Here is a 7,238-nt window from a genome sequence, read left to right as displayed (position 1 = left end):
AAGAAAAAAATGAACATAAATAAATACACAAAATATTTATTTATTTATTTATTTATTTATTTAAAATCTATGGAATGGAAAGAGATGGTGACGATATGAAGAAGAAACCCTGACAGGAACCAGAGTCAGTAAGGAAGCCATCCTCATCTTAATGACAATGGAGAGTTAGTTGTTGATGTTTTTTCGGCTGCTCCCGACAGCAGATCATTTGGTCCGCATGTGTCAATTTGGCACAGGTTTTACTCTGGATGCCATTCCTGATGCAACACTCCCATTTAACCCGGGCTTGGGACTGGCACTGGGAGCTAACTCTTCAGTGGCTGGGTTAGCGTCCTGCCCGGGAATCGAACCCGGGCCGTGGCAATGAGAGTGTGGGATCTTGCCGCTGGACTGCCAGGAGGCTTAATGACAATGTAGGTTGTGGGTATAAATGACTGTGTACTGTATATGTACTATATAAAAAGTGCAATTTTGTAACCAGGAAATTCATCCTAGTCTTAACATGAAGTCTACTTTCTGGACGTTACCGACTGTTCACTGAGACGAGAGCAAAACTGTTCATATCAACTGCAGTTCAGAGCATCTTCATGCATCCACAGTAATGTAAAAATCTCCAGACTGTACATGTAAATCCATCAGCAGCAGCAGCGAGTGACCTTTAAGTGATGAGACTCCAAGGAGAAACAGGCCATCAGGATTAATCAGGCAGGACTGGAGAGAACAAGGGGTCAGGGTCACTGGTCACTCACAGCTTGAACTGATCTTTTAACTGATCTCTTAAACAGTAAAAAACAAAATCATATATAAATATACTCTACTCACAAAAAGTTAAGTATATTTGGCTTTCAGGTGAAATTTCAGGATGCACCAAAAATGCACTATAACCTTTCCAGGTGAACTTAATTTGACCTTCTCTACACTTTTGAATGCACATGTCCAACTGTTCAGTGTTTCAGTACTTTTTGCAGAACTTGCTGTTCTCTAACAAGGTGCTTAACAGCAAAATTCACAACTGGTGTTCGATCCATGAATCCACCAATAAATTTTGTGGTTCAATTAGAATTGGTATTTAAACAGTCCTCTTCATCATGCTGTTCACATTCTGACATCATGAGACCAAGACCACACCTAACAATTGATCAACAGTACCTCGCCATTGTGAGGCTTCAAACAGGATGTTCTCAGAGGGAAGGGGCCACTGAGCTTAGAGTGTCACAGAGTGTCATCAGCAGGTTGGGACAGAGATACAGAGAGACTGGAAGAGTCACAGAAAGGCATAGAAGTGGACGTCCTTTGGCCACATCCCACGTTGATGACCGCTTCATTGTGAACAGTGCCCTGCGGAACCGGATGATGAATGCCACTCAACTCCAGGCACATTTAAGGGAGGTGAGAGGCACCCAAGTGTCACGTCAGACCATTCGAAACCATTTACATCAGCGTGGTCTGTGTGCTAGATGACCTGCTAGGGGACCTGACCACACCACCAGGCACAGGCGTCGGGCCAGGGAGCATTTATGCTGGACGAGGGACCAGTGGGCCTCAGTGCTGTTCTCTGAGGAAAGTCGATTCACGTTGAGCAGAAATGATGATGATGATGGATGTTGGAGACGTCAAGGAGAGCACTATGCATCAGCCACTGTTGTGGTGGTGTTACAGTCTGGGCAGGTGTGTCTACACAATACAGAACTGCCCTCCATCTTGTGAATGGTACAGTGACAAGCCAATACTACCTGAGTAACATCATTAATCCAGTCATTGTGCCCCTGCATGAACAACACAGGCCTAATTTCATCTTCATGGACGACAATGCTCCAGCTCATTGAGGTTGTATCATCTGTTCAGACATCTAGAAGAAGTTCATTCCACCTACAGAAGCTGCCAGAACAGAGAAGAGTCTTGATGCAGGTCTGTTTTGTTTAGATACCAGCCTGGAGGATCAGAGAGAGTGTGCTGCAGTGTTGGGTGTGAGGTAAGTGGGTGCTGGTCTGTTGTTGGGTTTGTAGGCGAACATAGTCAGCTACAGGAAGCCAGTGGAGGGAGTGTAGTGATGGGTGATGTCTTCTGGAGAACTTTATCACATGGCTGCTTGCTGGATCAGTGGAAAGGAGAAACTGGCATGAGTGAACCACACTAGCGGAAGAGGAAAAGAACAGTTTTGAAGAGGAAAGGGAGTTTTTCTCCTGCCAAGTGCAGTCAAATAAGTGTCTGATGTCTGCTTCTTTAATACTGCACTGGAGCAAAGAGCTACTAGCAAGGTAATGAGAGTCTACAGTGGTGGAGAGTCTAGAGAGAATGTCTTATAGTGGCTATAAGCAGCTACCACCAGAGGGCTCTCTAGGAAAACAGGGTTTATTTTCTTTCAAGGTTGTGCATTATATGCAAAAACACCACCACCACCACCACCACTACTACCACTACTACTACTAATATTAATATTAATAATAGTAATAATAATAATACATTTTTGAAATAAGAGAGCAAGAGACTGTGTGATCAAACTTCCAAGACATTACAACCTCCTTTTTTTTTTTTTTTTAACAGTTCTTCCTCCTGGAAATTATTTACTTCCTATATATATATATATATAAATTGTGATAGAAAAATATCAGCGAGAATCAAGGGAAAGGTGTACAAGACAGTGGAGAGACCAGCCATGCTGTACGGTTTAGAGGCAGTGTCACTGAGGAAGAGACAGGAGTCAGAGCTGGAGGTAGCAGAGCTGAAGATGTTGAGGTTCTCTTTGGGAGTGAGATGGTTGGACAAGATTAGGAACGAGTACATCAGAGGGACAGCTCATGTTGGACGTTTGGGGGACAGAGTTAGGGAGGCGAGATTAAGATGGTCTGGACATGTTCAGAGGAGGGAGAGTGAGTATATTGGTAGGAGAATGTTGGACATGGAGCTGCCAGGCAGGAGGCAAAGAGGAAGGCCAAAGAGGAGGTATATGGATGGAATAAATGAGGATATGAAGCTAGTGGGTGCAAGTGTTGAGGATGAAGAAGATAGGGATAGGTGGAGAGAGACATTGTGTGAGCTTGAACAGCACAGTGCTGCCCTCTAGTGGTGATCATGTGTGTACGTCTGTCTGCATATACACTATATTGCCAAAAGTATTCGCTCACCTGCCTTGACTCGCATATGAACTTAAGTGACATCCCATTCCTAATCCATAGGGTTCAATATGACGTCGGTCCGCCCTTTGCAGCTATAACAGCTTCAACTCTTCTGGGAAGGCTGTCCACAAGGTTTAGGAGTGTGTTTATGGGAATTTTTGACCATTCTTCCAGAAGCGCATTTGTGAGGTCACACACTGATGTTGGACGAGAAGGCCTGGCTCTCAGTCTCCGCTCTAATTCATCCCAAAGGTGTTCTATCGGGTTGAGGTCAGGACTCTGTGCAGGCCAGTCAAGTTCATCCACACCAGACTCTGTCATCCATGTCTTTATGGACCTTGCTTTGGTCACTGGTGCACAGTCATGTTGGAAGAGGAAGGGGCCAGCTCCAAACTGTTCCCACAAAGTTGGGAGCATGGAATTGTCCAAAATGTCTTGGTATGCTGAAGCATTCAGAGTTCCTTTCACTGGAACTAAGGGGCCAAGCCCAGCTCCTGAAAAACAACCCCACACCATAATCCCCCCTCCACCAAACTTTACACTTGGCACAATGCAGTCAGACAAGTACCGTTCTCCTGGCAACCGCCAAACCCAGACTCGTCCATCAGATTGCCAGATGGAGAAGCGCGATTCGTCACTCCAGAGAACGCGTCTCCACTGCTCTAGAGTCCAGTGGCGGCGTGCTTTACACCACTGCATCCGACGCTTTGCATTGCACTTGGTGATGTATGGCTTGGATGCAGCTGCTCGGCCATGGAAACCCATTCCATGAAGCTCTCTGCGCACTGTTCTTGAGCTAATCTGAAGGCCACATGAAGTTTGGAGGTCTGTAGCGATGGACTCTGCAGAAAGTTGGCGACCTCTTCGCACTATGCGCCTCAGCATCCGCTGACCCCGCTCCGTCAGTTTACGTGGCCTACCACTTCGTGGCTGAGTTGCTGTCGTTCCCAAACACTTCCACGTTCTTATAATACAGCTGACAGTTGACTGTGGAATATTTAGGAGCGAGGAAATTTCACGACTGGATTTGTTGCACAGGTGGCATCCTATCACAGTTCCACGCTGGAATTCACTGAGCTCCTGAGAGCGACCCATTCTTTCACAAATGTTTGTAAAAACAGTCTGCATGCCTAGGTGCTTGATTTTATACACCTGTGGCCATGGAAGTGATTGGAACACCTGATTCTGAATATTTGGATGGGTGAGCGAATACTTTTGGCAATATAGTGTATGGATGGATACACATATGTATGTCGTCATGCCTGGTTTAAAGAAAGGCGGTGTGATGTCACATCTGGGGCTTTGATACTGTTTGGGTTGTAACCTGGTCGATTTTCCTGCGTCACTGTAGGAAACAAAAGACATGAGTGTGTAGCTGTGTGTTTGTGTATTTAGTGTAAAAAAAAAATACACAAACACACAGAGGAACAAATAATTTCCATTAAACTAAAAGTCATTAAATAAAAAGTCAGCTTGAGGAATAAGATCAGATTTCATGTATAGATAAACCATCAAGTAAGCAGATCAGGAGAGGGTCCAACGTGTCTGAATTACATGAAGGTAATTCCATCCAAACGTGCAAGCGGATGTGTGTACTGAGAGCAAACAAACAAAATCAAGTGTGAGGTCAAACTGTTCATGTCCAGTGTATTTATTTGCAGTTCATCTCCTGGTCAGAAGAGGGCCCTGGAATGACAGACCGCTCCTGTAAAATGTACAGGACTCAATTTTAATCCAATCATCTACATGCCTAAAGAAATTCAAGATTTAAAGATACTTATTTAATCAGATTAGAACTGTTTCCTGTGTAGGTTTCAGTTTGCCTTTGTGACTCTATTCTTTAATTTTATTACTTTATTTCCATCCTTTTTTTTTTTATTTTTCAGAGAAATATACAAGTCGATTTAAAAAAAAGGGGGAAAAAATCCCAGAGAGCACAGAGCCTTTAATATAATCATAATTATAGTCATAATGATTAGATGAGGGTGATCATTAAAATAACACAGATTAAAGCTCAGGAGTAGAGGAAGGAGGTAGCGATGCAAACCAAACCCTGTTACAATCTTACATGAGAGTGTTAAGTCTTAGTCTAAAAATAAAAAGATCTCTGAAACTGATCAAGGGAATACGTGCCAGTTTCCTGACCCACAATACGGCATCCTCTAATTTGTCTAAGCTGATTAGCTAGAAAAGTGGAACAGTAATATTACATAACTCTACTACTTTACCTCTCTATTATATGTACACTGATCAGCCATAATATTATGAGCACTGAGAGGTGAAGTGAATAAGACTGATGATCTCCTCATCATGGCACCTGTTAGTGGGTGGGATATATTAGGCAGCAAGTCAACATTTTGTCCTCAAAGTTGATGTTAGAAGCAGGAAAAATGGACAAGTGTAAGGATTTGAGCGAGTTTGACGGAGGGCCAAATTGTGATGGCTAGACCACTGGATCAGATCATCTCCAAAACTGCAGCTCTTGTGGGGTGTTCCCGGTCTGCAGTGGTCAGTATCTATCAAAAGTGGTCCAAGGAAGGAACAGTGGTGAACCGGAGACAGGGTCATGGGCGGTCAAGGTTCATTGATGCACGTGGGGAGTGAAGGCTAGCCCGTGGGATCTGATCTAAATACGAGCTACTGTTGCTCAGATTGCTGAAGAATTTAATGCTGGTTCTGATAGAAAGGTGTCAGAATACACAGTGCAGGATGGGTCAGGGCTGTTTTGGCAGTAAAAGCGGGACCAACACAATATTAGGCAGGTAGTCATAATGTTATGCCTGGTCAGTGTATCTGTACCTTCTACAGCCTGCTGGAGATGGTGTTGTGGACTCGGTGCTATTAGCTCACTCTCTAAAGTGGCTCCTGATTGGTTGGAAAGAAAACCCTGTAGCCACACAGGTCCTTTGCGAATAAACATTGGACATCTGGGTGCACTGATCAGAACATAAAGACAGGTAGAAATCATTTTTATATAAAGAGATTCCGTAACTTTGCATACGTATTTAACTTTTCCATATTTTGTAATGCTACAGCCTGGAAGAGAAGTTGGGGTTATAGGTCAAGAAGCTACACAGTATTGATGTGGAAGAAAAATCTATACAGTTTGCCCCCCCAACCATTTCCCCTCCTCATCGCTGTGAAACCCCTAAACAAGAAGCTATACAATTAATCGAATGACATCACCCAGTGAGCTAGTGTCACATGAGCTCAGTGTTTACACTTACAGCACTGAGCACGTGCCCTTATTTAACACTCCAGTTCCTGGAAGACCCCCAGCATCTGTTAGAGAACAAGGCTAAACAAACACCATCATCAAACCAAGTCCAGGGACAAAGTTCAACAAGAGTAGGATTCCAGGATTGGGTTATAATAGATATCCTAAACTTTGAACATCCTGTAGAGTGACATTAATCCATTATTTATCCACTATCCAAAATTCACTATCTAATGACTGGGTAAATAGGGGATTAGTCAAAGAACTCCTCAAGAGGTGAAGGTTGATGAATACTGAAGGAGATGGAGAGATGAGAGAAGATGTACACAGGACAAAGCAGCCATGACACTCCAGGCAAGGAGTCTGTAAAATGACATGCTGTATCAGTAAACATTTGGATAAAGGTTCTTTGGTCTAAAAGCACCAAATTTGTAAATTTCCAAATGGGATGAATAAAGTGTCTGTCTGTCTATCTATATGAACTTTCAGGCCTTGGTACGATGCACAGAGCCTCATCAACCAGACAGTGAAGCACAGTGGTGGTAGAAGCATGATGCCGAGAAGGTTAACTTTCGTTTCTTGCTAGCGTCTGTGACTAATCCCTTACTGAAATTGTCTAGATTGAATGTGCATGTGGCTGTAATTATAGACTTCCCACTGCAATAAAAGCAGGTGCATGAGCAAACACTGTCACTTAGATAACAAGCTGAACATGAAGTTACAAACGGCACAGAACACACACAGAGAGAGAGAGAGAGAGAGAGAGAGAGAGAGAGAGAGAGAGAAAGATGGGAAGAGAGACAGAGAGAGAGAGAGAGAGAGAGAGAGAAAGATGGGAAGAGAGACAGAGAGAGAGAGAGAGAGAGAGAGAGAGAGAGAGAAAGATGGGAAGAGAGACAGAGAGA

Source organism: Hemibagrus wyckioides, linkage group LG09 (assembly GCF_019097595.1).
Source record: "Hemibagrus wyckioides isolate EC202008001 linkage group LG09, SWU_Hwy_1.0, whole genome shotgun sequence".
Classification (NCBI taxonomy): domain Eukaryota; kingdom Metazoa; phylum Chordata; class Actinopteri; order Siluriformes; family Bagridae; genus Hemibagrus; species Hemibagrus wyckioides.
This window is presented reverse-complemented; position numbering follows the sequence as displayed.